Source organism: Somniosus microcephalus, chromosome 4, assembly GCF_052327205.1.
Source record: "Somniosus microcephalus isolate GS21.2 chromosome 4, FLI_Smic_1.0, whole genome shotgun sequence".
Taxonomy (NCBI): domain Eukaryota; kingdom Metazoa; phylum Chordata; class Chondrichthyes; order Squaliformes; family Somniosidae; genus Somniosus; species Somniosus microcephalus.
Genome location: NC_140990.1, coordinates 134,692,928 through 134,710,079, shown reverse-complemented (window position 1 = coordinate 134,710,079; position 17,152 = coordinate 134,692,928). Strand labels below are relative to the sequence as shown.

At 48.1% G+C, this 17,152-nt stretch overlaps 1 pseudogene; it reads left to right on the top strand.

Moving 5' to 3' along the window:
• Nucleotides 1-940, top strand: part of LOC147119805 (uncharacterized) — a 38,726-nt pseudogene extending 37,786 nt beyond the window's left edge.
• The last annotated feature ends 16,212 nt before the right edge of the window (nt 941-17,152 follow it).

The following is a 17,152-nucleotide window of genomic DNA, read 5'->3' as shown; positions in this document are numbered from 1 at the left end:
GAGGATTTGCAGACGGGAATCTCGAACCAAACGTCATGTCACGATCTGACAGAGTCACTCGATTCATCAGGACCTGAATATCATCAGCCTTTGAATGTGGAAGGAGAAATGTTTGCCTCTTCTGTCTGTGAGAAAAGATTTCAAACATCAGTGTGACTGGAAGAGCACCGAGACACACACACCCGAGTGAGAGTGTTCCAGTACACTGACTGGAGAGAGCTTTAACCAGTTACACAGCCTGAAAAAACATCGCACCATTCATAGCGGGGAGAAACCATACACGTGTTCTGTGTGTGGACAAGGCTTCAACTGATCATCCAACCTGGAGAGACACAAGGACACCCGCACCAGGGAGAAACCGTGGAAATGTGGGGACTGTGGGAAGGGATTCAGTTCCCTGTCTAATCTGGAAATTCATCATCGCACTCACGCTGGGGAGAGGCCATTCACCTGCTCTGAGTGTGGGAAGGAATTCACTTGTTCATCCAACCTTCTAACTCACCAGCAAGTGCACACCGGGGAGAGACCGTTCACCTGCTCCGTGTGTGGGAAGGGACTCAATAATTCATCCCACTTGCTGAGACACCAGTGAGATCACACGGGGGAGGGAACGTTCACCTGCTCCGTGTGTGGGAAGGGATTCACCTGTTCATCCCACCTGCTGACGCACCAGCGAGTTCACACTGGGGAGAGGCGGTTCACCTGCTTCATGTGTGGAAATGGATTCACTTGGTCATCCCACCTGCTGATACACCAGTGAGTTCACACTGGGGAGAGACCGCTCCCCTGCTCTCAGTGTGGGAAGGGATTCACTGCTTCATCCATCCTTCTAACTCATCAGCGTGTTCACACTGGGGGGAGGCGGTTCACCTGCTCCGACTGTGGGAAAGGATTCATCGCTTCATCCAGCCTGTTGAGACACCAGCAAGTTCACAAGTGACTGCAGGGGTTGGATTCTGCTGTCACTGCTGCTGTTAATCACAGCCCGGACATTCTGACAGTTGGAGTTTGTTTCTGCTGATGTTAATAACCCCTGTAACCAGGCTGGAGTTTAGTATTTTGATATTTGAAATAACACAGTGTGTCGATATTTGAAATAACACAGTGTGTCGATATTTGATGTCTCCAAGATAAGAGGAGACTAATTGATGTCCTGTTAGCGACTGCTCCATTTTTGGGCCTTTTGTCCTTTCTAACGCGAGATTATTTCAGTTCTCATACCTTCGGTAACATTCATGGACAAGTCCCAGCTCCCCATTCCTTCAGAACTGCCTGTTCTGAATTTCTATCCTGTAATCACAGTGATGACTTTTGAAAACTGCTTTTACAGGGTATTAGAAGGGGAGGATTTGCAGATGGGAAACTCAAACCAAACATCACGTCAAGATCTGACAGAGTCACTCAATTCATCAGGACCTGAATATCATCGGCCTTTGAATATGGATGGAAATTTTTTTAACCAGTTACACAGCCTGAAAAACTTTGCACCATTCACAGCAGGGAGAAACCAGACACATGTGTGTGAACGAGGCTTCAACTGAACATCCAACGTGGAGACACATAAGGTCACCCACACTGTGGAGTAACCATGGGAATGTGGGGACTGTGGGAAGGGATTCAATTATCTATCCCAGCTGGAAACCCATCGGCACATTCACACTGGGGAGAGGCCGTTCACCTGCTCCATGTGTGGGAAGGGATTCACTCAGTCATCCCACCTGCTGACACGCCAGCGAGTTCACACTGGGGAGATGCTGTTCACCTGCTCCGCAGGTGGGAAGGGATTCACTCCGAGATTCAGCCTGCTGAGACACCAGCGAGTTCACACTGGGGAGAGGGCGTTCACCTGCTCAGTGTGTAGGAAGGGATTTACTCTGTTATCCAACCTACTGAAACACCAGCGAGTTCACAAGTGATTGCAGGGGTTGGATGCTGCTGTTATTGCTGCTGTTAATTGCATCCAGGACTGAATCATGTTCATTCTGACAGTTGCTGTTTGTTTCTGCTGATGTTAATAACCCTATAACTGGGCTGGAGTTTAATATTCTGGATATAAAGCTGATTGTGATATCGAGCTGCAGTGTCCCTTTAAGAACTGCTGTTTGTGATCTTTCCGCTTAATTCAGGGATTCTCATCAGAAATTAGTTTACAATAAAATTATTAATTTTACTTTAATCCTATATTAATCTTTGGTACAAAATCTAGAATTCAGTGTCTGAAAGGTTCCACTGATTAACATCTCCAATTAGAAAGTGCTAATTAATCCTCGCTGACAATTCTTACTGACTTGCACATTACACACAGTGGCACCTCCATTATCCACCAGAAAGAAGGGGAATGGGAATTGGTGGAGAATCAAGTGTCCCCAAATATTGCACCTCCCGTCTGGTACAGCAATCCCCTCGGCACGGGAATGGAGACAAGTCCAATCCAAGTAACGGGCTGAGTTTAATCTTTCTGGGCCTGTGGGGCTGGTTTATATCAGACAGGAGGAGATTGGTGTCTGACTGTGCGGTTGGTTTATATCAGACAGGAGGAGATTGGTGTCAGTGATGTGGGGTTGGTTTATATCAGACAGGAGGAGATTGGTGTCAATGACTGTGGGGTTTTATATCAGACAGGAGGAGATTGGTGTCAGTGATGTGGGGTTGGTTTATATCAGACAGGAGGAGATTGGTGTCAATGACTGTGGGGTTTTATATCAGACAGGAGGAGATTGGTGTCAGTGACTGTGGGGTTGGTTTATATCAGACAGGAGGAGATTGGTGTCAGTGACTGTGGGGTTGGTTTATATCAAACAGGAGGAGATTGGTGTCAGTGACGGGTTGGTTTATATCAGACAGGAGCAGATTGGAGTCAGTGACTGGGGTTGGTTTATATCAGACAGGAGGAGATTGGTGTCAGTGACTGTGGGGTTGGTTTATATCAGACAGGAGGAGATTGGTGTCAGTGACTGTGGGGTTGGTTTATATCAGACAGGAGGAGATTGGTGTCAGTGACTGTGGGGTTGGTTTATATCAGACAGGAGGAGATTGGTGTCAGTGACTGTGGGGTTGGTTTACATCAGACAGGAGGAGATTGGTGTCAGTGATGTGGGGTTGGTTTATATCAGACAGGAGGAGATTGGTGTCTGTGATGGGTTGGTTTATATCAGACAGGAGGAGATTGGTGTCAGTGACTGGGGTTGGTTTATATCAGACAGGATGAGATTGGTGTCTGTGACTGTGGGGTTGGTTTATATCAGACAGGAGGAGATTGGTGTCAGTGACTGGGGTTCGTCCTCCGGGTGCTCCGGTTTCCTCCCACAGTCCAAAGATGTGCGGGGTAGGTTGATTGGCCATGATAAAAAAAATTGGCCCTTAGTGTTAGGGGGGATTAAATACGCGGGGTTACGGGGATAGGGGTTGGGTGGGATGGCTGTCGGTGTAGGGGCCGGGTGCTAAGGGTTTGGATGATCAGCCATGATCTCATTGAATGGCGGAGCAGGCTCGAAGGGCCGAATGGCCTACTCCTGCTCCTTGTTTCTATGTATCTATATCAGACAGGAGGAGATTGGTGTCAGTGACTGTGGGGTTGGTTTAGATCAGACAGGAGGAGATTGGTGTCGGTGACTGTGGGGTTGGTTTATATCAGACAGGAGGTGATTGGTGTCAGTGACTGTGGGGTTGGTTTATATCAGACAGGAGGAGATTGGTGTCAGTGACTGTGGGGTTGGTTTATATCAGACAGGAGGAGATTGGTGTCAGTGACTGTGGGGTTGGGTTATATCAGACAGGATGAGATTGGTGTCTGTGACTGGGGTTGGTTTATATCAGACAGGAGATTGGTGTCAGTGACTGTGGGGTTTGTTTATATCAGACAGGATGAGATTGGTGTCTGTGACTGAGGGTTGGTTTATATCAGACAGGAGGAGATTGCTGTCAGTGACTGGGGTTGGTTTATATCAGACAGGAGGAGATTGCTGTCAGTGACTTTGGGGTTGGTTTATATGAGACAGGAGGAGATTGGTGTCGGTGACTGTGGGGTTGGTTTATATCAGACAGGAGGTGATTGGCGTCAGTGATGTGGGGCTGGTTTATATCAGACAGGAGGAGATTGGTGTCTGACTGTGGGGTTGGTTTATATCAGACAGGAGGAGATTGGTGTCAGTGACTGTGGGGTTGGTTTAGATCAGACAGGAGGAGATTGGTGTCGGTGACTGTGGGGTTGGTTTATATCAGACAGGAGGTGATTGGCGTCAGTGACTGAGGGTTGGTTTATATCAGACAGGAGGAGATTGGTGTCAGTGACTGTGGGGTTGGTTTATATCAGACAGGAGGAGATTGCTGTCAGTGACTTTGGGGTTGGTTTATATGAGACAGGAGGAGATTGGTGTCAGTGACTGTGGGGCTGGTCTTTATCAGACAGGAGGAGATTGGTGTCAGTGACTGTGGGGTTGGTTTATATCAGACAGGAGGAGATTGGTGTCTGACTGTGGGGTTGGTTTATATCAGACAGGAGGAGATTGGTGTCAGTGATGTGGGGTTGGTTTATATCAGACAGGAGGAGATTGGTGTCAATGACTGTGGGGTTTTATATCAGACAGGAGGAGATTGGTGTCAGTGACTGTGGGGTTGGTTTATATCAGACAGGAGGAGATTGGTGTCAGTGACTGTGGGGTTGGTTTATATCAAACAGGAGGAGATTGGTGTCAGTGACGGGTTGGTTTATATCAGACAGGAGCAGATTGGAGTCAGTGACTGGGGTTGGTTTATATCAGACAGGAGGAGATTGGTGTCAGTGACTGTGGGGTTGGTTTATATCAGACAGGAGGAGATTGGTGTCAGTGACTGTGGGGTTGGTTTATATCAGACAGGAGGAGATTGGTGTCAGTGACTGTGGGGTTGGTTTATATCAGACAGGAGGAGATTGGTGTCAGTGACTGTGGGGTTGGTTTACATCAGACAGGAGGAGATTGGTGTCAGTGATGTGGGGTTGGTTTATATCAGACAGGAGGAGATTGGTGTCTGTGATGGGTTGGTTTATATCAGACAGGAGGAGATTGGTGTCAGTGACTGGGGTTGGTTTATATCAGACAGGATGAGATTGGTGTCTGTGACTGTGGGGTTGGTTTATATCAGACAGGAGGAGATTGGTGTCAGTGACTGGGGTTCGTCCTCCGGGTGCTCCGGTTTCCTCCCACAGTCCAAAGATGTGCGGGGTAGGTTGATTGGCCATGATAAAAAAAATTGGCCCTTAGTGTTAGGGGGGATTAAATACGCGGGGTTACGGGGATAGGGGTTGGGTGGGATGGCTGTCGGTGTAGGGGCCGGGTGCTAAGGGTTTGGATGATCAGCCATGATCTCATTGAATGGCGGAGCAGGCTCGAAGGGCCGAATGGCCTACTCCTGCTCCTTGTTTCTATGTATCTATATCAGACAGGAGGAGATTGGTGTCAGTGACTGTGGGGTTGGTTTAGATCAGACAGGAGGAGATTGGTGTCGGTGACTGTGGGGTTGGTTTATATCAGACAGGAGGTGATTGGTGTCAGTGACTGTGGGGTTGGTTTATATCAGACAGGAGGAGATTGGTGTCAGTGACTGTGGGGTTGGTTTATATCAGACAGGAGGAGATTGGTGTCAGTGACTGTGGGGTTGGGTTATATCAGACAGGATGAGATTGGTGTCTGTGACTGGGGTTGGTTTATATCAGACAGGAGATTGGTGTCAGTGACTGTGGGGTTTGTTTATATCAGACAGGATGAGATTGGTGTCTGTGACTGAGGGTTGGTTTATATCAGACAGGAGGAGATTGCTGTCAGTGACTGGGGTTGGTTTATATCAGACAGGAGGAGATTGCTGTCAGTGACTTTGGGGTTGGTTTATATGAGACAGGAGGAGATTGGTGTCGGTGACTGTGGGGTTGGTTTATATCAGACAGGAGGTGATTGGCGTCAGTGATGTGGGGCTGGTTTATATCAGACAGGAGGAGATTGGTGTCTGACTGTGGGGTTGGTTTATATCAGACAGGAGGAGATTGGTGTCAGTGACTGTGGGGTTGGTTTAGATCAGACAGGAGGAGATTGGTGTCGGTGACTGTGGGGTTGGTTTATATCAGACAGGAGGTGATTGGCGTCAGTGATGTGGGGCTGGTTTATATCAGACAGGAGGAGATTGGTGTCAGTGACTGTGGGGTTGGTTTATATCAGACAGGAGGAGATTGGTGTCAGTGACTGTGGGGTTGGGTTATATCAGACAGGATGAGATTGGTGTCTGTGACTGTGGGGTTGGTTTATATCAGACAGGAGGAGATTGGTGTCAGTGACTGAGGGTTGGTTTATATCAGACAGGAGGAGATTGGTGTCAGTGACTGTGGGGTTGGTTTATATCAGACAGGAGGAGATTGCTGTCAGTGACTTTGGGGTTGGTTTATATGAGACAGGAGGAGATTGGTGTCAGTGACTGTGGGGCTGGTCTTTATCAGACAGGAGGAGATTGGTGTCAGTGACTGTGGGGTTGGTTTATATCAGACAGGAGGAGATTGGTGTCTGACTGTGGGGTTGGTTTATATCAGACAGGAGGAGATTGGTGTCAGTGATGTGGTGTTGGTTTATATCAGACAGGAGGAGATTGGTGTCAATGACTGTGGGGTTTTATATCAGACAGGAGGAGATTGGTGTCAGTGACTGTGGGGTTGGTTTATATCAGACAGGAGGAGATTGGTGTCAGTGACTGTGGGGTTGGTTTATATGAGACAGGAGGAGATTGGTGTCAGTGACTGTGGGGTTGGTTTATATCAGACAGGAGGAGATTGGTGTCTGTGATGGGTTGGTTTATATCAGACAGGAGGAGATTGGTGTCAGTGACTGGGGTTGGTTTATATCAGACAGGATGAGATTGGTGTCTGTGACTGTGGGGTTGGTTTATATCAGACAGGAGGAGATTGGTGTCAGTGACTGGGGTTCGTCCTCCGGGTGCTCCGGTTTCCTCCCACAGTCCAAAGATGTGCGGGGTAGGTTGATTGGCCATGATAAAAAAAATTGGCCCTTAGTGTTAGGGGGGATTAAATACGCGGGGTTACGGGGATAGGGGTTGGGTGGGATGGCTGTCGGTGTAGGGGCCGGGTGCTAAGGGTTTGGATGATCAGCCATGATCTCATTGAATGGCGGAGCAGGCTCGAAGGGCCGAATGGCCTACTCCTGCTCCTTGTTTCTATGTATCTATATCAGACAGGAGGAGATTGGTGTCAGTGACTGTGGGGTTGGTTTAGATCAGACAGGAGGAGATTGGTGTCGGTGACTGTGGGGTTGGTTTATATCAGACAGGAGGTGATTGGTGTCAGTGACTGTGGGGTTGGTTTATATCAGACAGGAGGAGATTGGTGTCAGTGACTGTGGGGTTGGTTTATATCAGACAGGAGGAGATTGGTGTCAGTGACTGTGGGGTTGGGTTATATCAGACAGGATGAGATTGGTGTCTGTGACTGGGGTTGGTTTATATCAGACAGGAGATTGGTGTCAGTGACTGTGGGGTTGGTTTATATCAGACAGGAGGAGATTGCTGTCAGTGACTTTGGGGTTGGTTTATATGAGACAGGAGGAGATTGGTGTCGGTGACTGTGGGGTTGGTTTATATCAGACAGGAGGTGATTGGCGTCAGTGATGTGGGGCTGGTTTATATCAGACAGGAGGAGATTGGTGTCTGACTGTGGGGTTGGTTTATATCAGACAGGAGGAGATTGGTGTCAGTGACTGTGGGGTTGGTTTAGATCAGACAGGAGGAGATTGGTGTCGGTGACTGTGGGGTTGGTTTATATCAGACAGGAGGTGATTGGCGTCAGTGATGTGGGGCTGGTTTATATCAGACAGGAGGAGATTGGTGTCAGTGACTGTGGGGTTGGTTTATATCAGACAGGAGGAGATTGGTGTCAGTGACTGTGGGGTTGGGTTATATCAGACAGGATGAGATTGGTGTCTGTGACTGTGGGGTTGGTTTATATCAGACAGGAGGAGATTGGTGTCAGTGACTGAGGGTTGGTTTATATCAGACAGGAGGAGATTGGTGTCTGTGACTGTGGGATTGGTTTATATCAGACAGGAGGAGGTTGGTGTCTGTGACTGTGGGGTTGGTTTATATCAGACAGGAGGAGATTGGTGTCTGTGACTGTGGGGTGGGTTTATCTCAGACAGGAGGAGATTGGTGTCAGTGACTGGGGTTGGTTTATATCAGACAGGATGAGATTGGTGTCTGTGACTGTGGGGTTGGTTTATATCAGACAGGATGAGATTGGTGTCTGTGACTGTGGGGTTGGTTTATATCAGACAGGAGGAGATTGGTGTCAGTGACTGGGGTCGGTCCTCCGGGTGCTCCGGTTTCCTCCCACAGTCCAAAGATGTGCGGGGTAGGTTGATTGGCCATGATAAAAAAAATTGGCCCTTAGTATTAGGGGGGATTAAATACGCGGGGTTACGGGGATAGGGGTTGGGTGGGATGGCTGTCGGTGTAGGGGCCGGGTGCTAAGGGTTTGGATGATCAGCCATGATCTCATTGAATGGCGGAGCAGGCTTGAAGGGCCGAATGGCCTACTCCTGCTCCTAGTTTCTATCTTTCTATGTATCTAGATCAGACAGGAGGAGATTGGTGTCAGTGACTGTGGGGTTGGTTTATATCAGACAGGAGGTGATTGGCGTCAGTGATGTGGGGCTGGTTTATATCAGACAGGAGGTGATTGGCGTCAGTGATGTGGGGTTGGTTTATATCAGACAGGAGGAGATTGGTGTCAGTGACTGGGGTTTGTTTATATCAGACAGGAGGAGATTGGTGTCAGTGACTGTGGGGTTAGTTTATGTCAGACAGGAGGAGATTGGTGTCAGTGACTGTGAGGTTGGTTTATATCAGACAGGAGAAGATTGGTGTCAGTGACGGGTTGGTTTATATCAGACAGGAGGAGATTGGTGTCAGTGACTGTGGGGTTGGTTTATATCAGACAGGAGGAGATTGCTGTCAGTGACTTTGGGGTTGGTTTATATGAGACAGGAGGAGATTGGTGTCAGTGATGTGGGGCTGGTCTTTATCAGACAGGAGGAGATTGGTGTCAGTGACTGGGGTTGGTTTATATCAGACAGGAGGAGATTGGTGTCAGTGACTGTGGGGTTGGTTTATATCAGACAGGAGGAGATTGGTGTCGGTGACTGTGGTGTTGGTTTATATCAGACAGGAGGAGATTGGTGTCGGTGACTGTGGGGTTGGTTTATATCAGACAGGAGGAGATTGGTGTCAGTGACTGTGGGGTTGGTTTATATCAGACAGGAGGAGATTGGTGTCTCACTGTGGGGTTGTTTTATATCAGACATGAGGAGATTGGTGTCAGTGTGGGGTTGGTTTAGATCAGACAGGAGGAGATTGGTGTCAGTGACTGTGGGGTTGGTTTATATCAGACAGGAGGTGATTGGCGTCAGTGATGTGGGGCTGGTTTATATCAGACAGGAGGAGATTGATGTCAGTGACTGTGGGGTTGGTTTATATCAGACAGCAGGAGATTGGTGTCTGACTGTGGGGTTGGTTTATATCAGACAGGAGATTGGTGTCAGTGACTGGGGTTTGTTTTATATCAGACAGGATGAGATTGGTGTCTGTGACTGTGGGGTTGGTTTATATCAGACAGGAGGAGATTGGTGTCAGTGACTGGGGTTGGTTTATATCAGACAGGATGAGATTGGTGTCTGTGACTGTGGGGTTGGTTTATATCAGACAGGAGGAGATTGCTGTCAGTGACTGGGGTTGGTTTATATCAGACAGGAGGAGATTGGTGTCGGTGACTGTGGGGTTGGTTTGTATCAGACAGGAGGAGATTGGTGTCGGTGACTGTGGGGTTGGTTTATATCAGACAGGAGGAGATTGGTGTCAGTGACTATGGGGTTGGTTTGTATCAGACAGGAGGAGATTGGTGTCGGTGACTGTGGGGTTGGTTTATATCAGACAGGAGGAGATTGGTGTCAGTGACTATGGGGTTGGTTTATATCAGACAGGAGGAGATTGGTGTCGGTGACTGTGGGGTTGGTTTGTATCAGACAGGAGGAGATTGGTGTCGGTGACTGTGGGGTTGGTTTATATCCGACAGGAGGAGATTGGTGTCAGTGACTATGGGGTTGGTTTATATCAGACAGGAGGAGATTGGTGTCAGTGACTGTGCGGTTGGTTTATATCAGACAGGATGAGATTGGTGTCTGTGACTGTGGGGTTGGTTTATATCAGACAGGAGGAGATTGGTGTCAGTGACTGGGGTTGGTTTATATCAGACAGGAGGAGATTGGTGTCAGTGACTTTGGGGTTGGTTTATATCAGACAGGAGGAGATTGGTGTCAGTGATGTGGGGCTGGTTTATATCAGACAGGAGGAGATTGGTGTCAGTGACTGTGGGGTTGGTTTATATCAGACAGGAGGAGATTGGTGTCTCACTGTGGGGTTGTTTTATATCAGACAGGAGGAGATTGGTGTCAGTGACTGTGGGGTTGGTTTAGATCAGACAGGAGGAGATTGGTGTCAGTGACTGTGGGGTTGGTTTATATCAGACAGGAGGAGATTGGTGTCTGACTGTGGGGTTGGTTTATATCAGACAGGAGGAGATTGGTGTCAGTGACTGAGGGTTTGTTTATATCAGACAGGAGGAGATTGGTGTCAGTTACTGTGGGGTTGGTTTATATCAGACAGGATGAGATTGGTATCTGTGACTTTGGGGTTGGTTTATATCAGACAGGAGGAGATTGGTGTCAGTGACTGTGGGGTTGGTTTATATCAGACAGGATGAGATTGGTGTCAGTGATGTGGGGTTGGTTTATATCAGACAGGATGAGATTGGTGTCTGTGACTGTGGGGTTGGTTTATATCAGACAGGAGGAGATTGGTGTCAGTGACTGTGGGGTTGGTTTATATCAGACAGGAGGAGATTGGTGTCAGTGACTGTGGGGTTGGTTTATATCAGACAGGAGGAGATTGGTGTCAGTGACTGCGGGGTTGGTTTATATCAGACAGGAGGAGATTGGTGTCTGTGACTGTGGGATTGGTTTATATCAGACAGGAGGAGATTGGTGTCTGTGACTGTGGGGTTGGTTTATATCAGACAGGAGGAGATTGGTGTCTGTGACTGTGGGGTGGGTTTATCTCAGACAGGAGGAGATTGGTGTCAGTGACTGGGGTTGGTTTATATCAGACAGGATGAGATTGGTGTCTGTGACTGTGGGGTTGGTTTATATCAGACAGGATGAGATTGGTGTCTGTGACTGTGGGGTTGGTTTATATCAGACAGGAGGAGATTGGTGTCAGTGACTGGGGTCGGTCCTCCGGGTGCTCCGGTTTCCTCCCACAGTCCAAAGATGTGCGGGGTAGGTTGATTGGCCATGATAAAAAAAATTGGCCCTTAGTATTAGGGGGGATTAAATACGCGGGGTTACGGGGATAGGGGTTGGGTGGGATGGCTGTCGGTGTAGGGGCCGGGTGCTAAGGGTTTGGATGATCAGCCATGATCTCATTGAATGGCGGAGCAGGCTTGAAGGGCCGAATGGCCTACTCCTGCTCCTAGTTTCTATCTTTCTATGTATCTAGATCAGACAGGAGGAGATTGGTGTCAGTGACTGTGGGGTTGGTTTATATCAGACAGGAGGTGATTGGCGTCAGTGATGTGGGGCTGGTTTATATCAGACAGGAGGTGATTGGCGTCAGTGATGTGGGGTTGGTTTATATCAGACAGGAGGAGATTGGTGTCAGTGACTGGGGTTTGTTTATATCAGACAGGAGGAGATTGGTGTCAGTGACTGTGGGGTTAGTTTATGTCAGACAGGAGGAGATTGGTGTCAGTGACTGTGAGGTTGGTTTATATCAGACAGGAGAAGATTGGTGTCAGTGACGGGTTGGTTTATATCAGACAGGAGGAGATTGGTGTCAGTGACTGTGGGGTTGGTTTATATCAGACAGGAGGAGATTGCTGTCAGTGACTTTGGGGTTGGTTTATATGAGACAGGAGGAGATTGGTGTCAGTGATGTGGGGCTGGTCTTTATCAGACAGGAGGAGATTGGTGTCAGTGACTGGGGTTGGTTTATATCAGACAGGAGGAGATTGGTGTCAGTGACTGTGGGGTTGGTTTATATCAGACAGGAGGAGATTGGTGTCGGTGACTGTGGTGTTGGTTTATATCAGACAGGAGGAGATTGGTGTCGGTGACTGTGGGGTTGGTTTATATCAGACAGGAGGAGATTGGTGTCAGTGACTGTGGGGTTGGTTTATATCAGACAGGAGGAGATTGGTGTCTCACTGTGGGGTTGTTTTATATCAGACATGAGGAGATTGGTGTCAGTGTGGGGTTGGTTTAGATCAGACAGGAGGAGATTGGTGTCAGTGACTGTGGGGTTGGTTTATATCAGACAGGAGGTGATTGGCGTCAGTGATGTGGGGCTGGTTTATATCAGACAGGAGGAGATTGATGTCAGTGACTGTGGGGTTGGTTTATATCAGACAGCAGGAGATTGGTGTCTGACTGTGGGGTTGGTTTATATCAGACAGGAGATTGGTGTCAGTGACTGGGGTTTGTTTTATATCAGACAGGATGAGATTGGTGTCTGTGACTGTGGGGTTGGTTTATATCAGACAGGAGGAGATTGGTGTCAGTGACTGGGGTTGGTTTATATCAGACAGGATGAGATTGGTGTCTGTGACTGTGGGGTTGGTTTATATCAGACAGGAGGAGATTGCTGTCAGTGACTGGGGTTGGTTTATATCAGACAGGAGGAGATTGGTGTCAGTGACTTTGGGGTTGGTTTATATCAGACAGGAGGAGATTGCTGTCAGTGACGGGTTGGTTTTTATCAGACAGGAGGAGATTGGTGTCAGCGACTGTGGGGTTGGTTTAGATCAGACAGGAGGAGATTGGTGTCGGTGACTGTGGGGTTGGTTTTTATCAGACAGGAGGTGATTGGCGTCAGTGATGTGGGGCTGGTTTATATCAGACAGGAGGAGATTGGTGTCTGACTGTGGGGTTGGTTTATATCAGACAGGAGGAGATTGGTGTCAGTGACTGTGGGGTTGGTCTTTATCAGACAGGAGGAGATTGGTGTCAGTTACTGTGGGGTTGGTTTATATCAGACAGGATGAGATTGGTGTCTGTGAATTTGGTGTTGGTTTATATCAGACAGGAGGAGATTGGTGTCAGTGACGGGTTGGTTTATATCAGACAGGATGAGATTGGTGTCAGTGATGTGGGGTTGGTTTATATCAGACAGGATGAGATTGGTGTCTGTGACTTTGGTGTTGGTTTATATCAGACAGGAGGAGATTGGTGTCAGTGACTGTGGGGTTGGTTTATATCAGACAGGAGGAGATTGGTGTCAGTGACTGTGGGGTTGGGTTATATCAGACAGGATGAGATTGGTGTCTGTGACTGGGGTTGGTTTATATCAGACAGGAGATTGGTGTCAGTGACTGTGGGGTTTGTTTATATCAGACAGGATGAGATTGGTGTCTGTGACTGTGGGGTTGGTTTATATCAGACAGGAGGAGATTGGTGTCAGTGACTGAGGGTTGGTTTATATCAGACAGGAGGAGATTGCTGTCAGTGACTTTGGGGTTGGTTTATATGAGACAGGAGGAGATTGGTGTCAGTGATGTGGGGCTGGTCTTTATCAGACAGGAGGAGATTGGTGTCAGTGACTGTGGGGTTGGTTTATATCGGACAGGAGGAGATTGGTGTCAGTGACTGGGGTTGGTTTATATCAGACAGGAGGAGATTGGTGTCAGTGACTGTGGGGTTGGTTTATATCAGACAGGAGGAGATTGGTGTCGGTGACTGTGGGGTTGGTTTATATCAGACAGGAGGAGATTGGTGTCGGTGACTGTGGGGTTGGTTTATATCAGACAGGAGGAGATTGGTTTCAGTGACGGGTTGGTTTATATCAGACAGGAGGAGATTGGTGTCAGTGACTTTGGGGTTGGTTTATATCAGACAGGAGGAGATTGGTGTCAGTGATGTGGGGCTGGTTTATATCAGACAGGAGGAGATTGGTGTCAGTGACTGTGGGGTTGGTTTATATCAGACAGGAGGAGATTGGTGTCTCACTGTGGGGTTGTTTTATATCAGACAGGAGGAGATTGGTGTCAGTGACTGTGGGGTTGGTTTAGATCAGACAGGAGGAGATTGGTGTCAGTGACTGTGGGGTTGGTTTATATCAGACAGGAGGAGATTGGTGTCTGACTGTGGGGTTGGTTTATATCAGACAGGAGGAGATTGGTGTCAGTGACTTTGGGGTTGGTTTATATGAGACAGGAGGAGATTGGTGTCAGTGATGTGGGGCTGGTCTTTATCAGACAGGAGGAGATTGGTGTCAGTGACTGGGGTTGGTTTATATCAGACAGGAGGAGATTGGTGTCAGTGACTGTGGGGTTGGTTTATATCAGACAGGAGGAGATTGGTGTCGGTGACTGTGGTGTTGGTTTATATCAGACAGGAGGAGATTGGTGTCGGTGACTGTGGGGTTGGTTTATATCAGACAGGAGGAGATTGGTGTCAGTGACTGTGGGGTTGGTTTAGATCAGACAGGAGGAGATTGGTGTCAGTGACTGTGGGGTTGGTTTATATCAGACAGGAGGAGATTGGTGTCTGACTGTGGGGTTGGTTTATATCAGACAGGAGGAGATTGGTGTCAGTGACTGAGGGTTTGTTTATATCAGACAGGAGGTGATTGGCGTCAGTGATGTGGGGCTGGTTTATATCAGACAGGAGGAGATTGGTGTCTGACTGTGGGGTTGGTTTAGATCAGACAGGAGGAGATTGGTGTCGGTGATTGTGGGGTTGGTTTATATCAGACAGGAGGAGATTGGTGTCAGTGACTGGGGTTTGTTTATATCAGACAGGAGGAGATTGGTGTCAGTGACTGGGGGGTTGGTTTATGTCAGACAGGAGGAGATTGGTGTCAGTGACTGTGAGGTTGGTTTATATCAGACAGGAGAAGATTGGTGTCAGTGACGGGTTGGTTTATATCAGACAGGAGGAGATTGGTGTCAGTGACTGTGGGGTTGGTTTATATCAGACAGCAGATTGGTGTCAGTGACTGTGGGGTTTGTTTATATCAGACAGGATGAGATTGGTGTCTGTAACTGTGGGGTTGGTTTATATCAGACAGGAGGAGATTGCTGTCAGTGACTTTGGGGTTGGTTTATATGAGACAGGAGGAGATTGGTGTCAGTGACTGGGGTTGGTTTATATCAGACAGGAGGAGATTGGTGTCAGTGACTGTGGGGTTGGTTTATATCAGACAGGAGGAGATTGGTGTCAGTGATGTGGGGCTGGTCTTTATCAGACAGGAGGAGATTGGTGTCAGTGACTGGGGTTGGTTTATATCAGACAGGAGGAGATTGGTGTCAGTGACTGTGGGGTTGGTTTATATCAGACAGGAGGAGATTGGTGTCGGTGACTGTGGTGTTGGTTTATATCAGACAGGAGGAGATTGGTGTCGGTGACTGTGGGGTTGGTTTATATCAGACAGGAGGAGATTGGTGTCAGTGACTGTGGGGTTGGTTTATATCAGACAGGAGGAGATTGGTGTCTCACTGTGGGGTTGTTTTATATCAGACATGAGGAGATTGGTGTCAGTGACTGTGGGGTTGGTTTAGATCAGACAGGAGGAGATTGGTGTCAGTGACTGTGGGGTTGGTTTATATCAGACAGGAGGTGATTGGCGTCAGTGATGTGGGGCTGGTTTATATCAGACAGGAGGAGATTGATGTCAGTGACTGTGGGGTTGGTTTATATCAGACAGCAGGAGATTGGTGTCTGACTGTGGGGTTGGTTTATATCAGACAGGAGATTGGTGTCAGTGACTGGGGTTTGTTTTATATCAGACAGGATGAGATTGGTGTCTGTGACTGTGGGGTTGGTTTATATCAGACAGGAGGAGATTGGTGTCAGTGACTGGGGTTGGTTTATATCAGACAGGATGAGATTGGTGTCTGTGACTGTGGGGTTGGTTTATATCAGACAGGAGGAGATTGCTGTCAGTGACTGGGGTTGGTTTATATCAGACAGGAGGAGATTGGTGTCAGTGACTTTGGGGTTGGTTTATATCAGACAGGAGGAGATTGCTGTCAGTGACTGGGGTTGGTTTTTATCAGACAGGAGGAGATTGGTGTCAGCGACTGTGGGGTTGGTTTAGATCAGACAGGAGGAGATTGGTGTCGGTGACTGTGGGGTTGGTTTTTATCAGACAGGAGGTGATTGGCGTCAGTGATGTGGGGCTGGTTTATATCAGACAGGAGGAGATTGGTGTCTGACTGTGGGGTTGGTTTATATCAGACAGGAGGAGATTGGTGTCAGTGACTGTGGGGTTGGTCTTTATCAGACAGGAGGAGATTGGTGTCAGTTACTGTGGGGTTGGTTTATATCAGACAGGATGAGATTGGTGTCTGTGACTTTGGTGTTGGTTTATATCAGACAGGAGGAGATTGGTGTCAGCGACTGTGGGGTTGGTTTATATCAGACAGGAGGAGATTGGTGTCAGTGACTGGGGTTGGGTTATATCAGACAGGATGAGATTGGTGTCTGTGACTGGGGTTGGTTTATATCAGACAGGAGATTGGTGTCATGTGACTGTGGGGTTTGTTTATATCAGACAGGATGAGATTGGTGTCTGTGACTGTGGGGTTGGTTTATATCAGACAGGAGGAGATTGGTGTCAGTGACTGAGGGTTGGTTTATATCAGACAGGAGGAGATTGCTGTCAGTGACTTTGGGGTTGGTTTATATGAGACAGGAGGAGATTGGTGTCAGTGATGTGGGGCTGGTCTTTATCAGACAGGAGGAGATTGGTGTCAGTGACTGTGGGGTTGGTTTATATCAGACAGGAGGAGATTGGTGTCAGTGACTGTGGGGTTGGTTTATATCAGACAGGAGGAGATTGGTGTCTCACTGTGGGGTTGTTTTATATCAGACAGGAGGAGATTGGTGTCAGTGACTGTGGGGTTGGTTTAGATCAGACAGGAGGAGATTGGTGTCAGTGACTGTGGGGTTGGTTTATATCAGACAGGAGGAGATTGGTGTCAGTGACTGAGGGTTTGTTTATATCAGACAGGAGGAGATTGGTGTCAGTTACTGTGGGGTTGGTTTATATCAGACAGGATGAGATTGGTGTC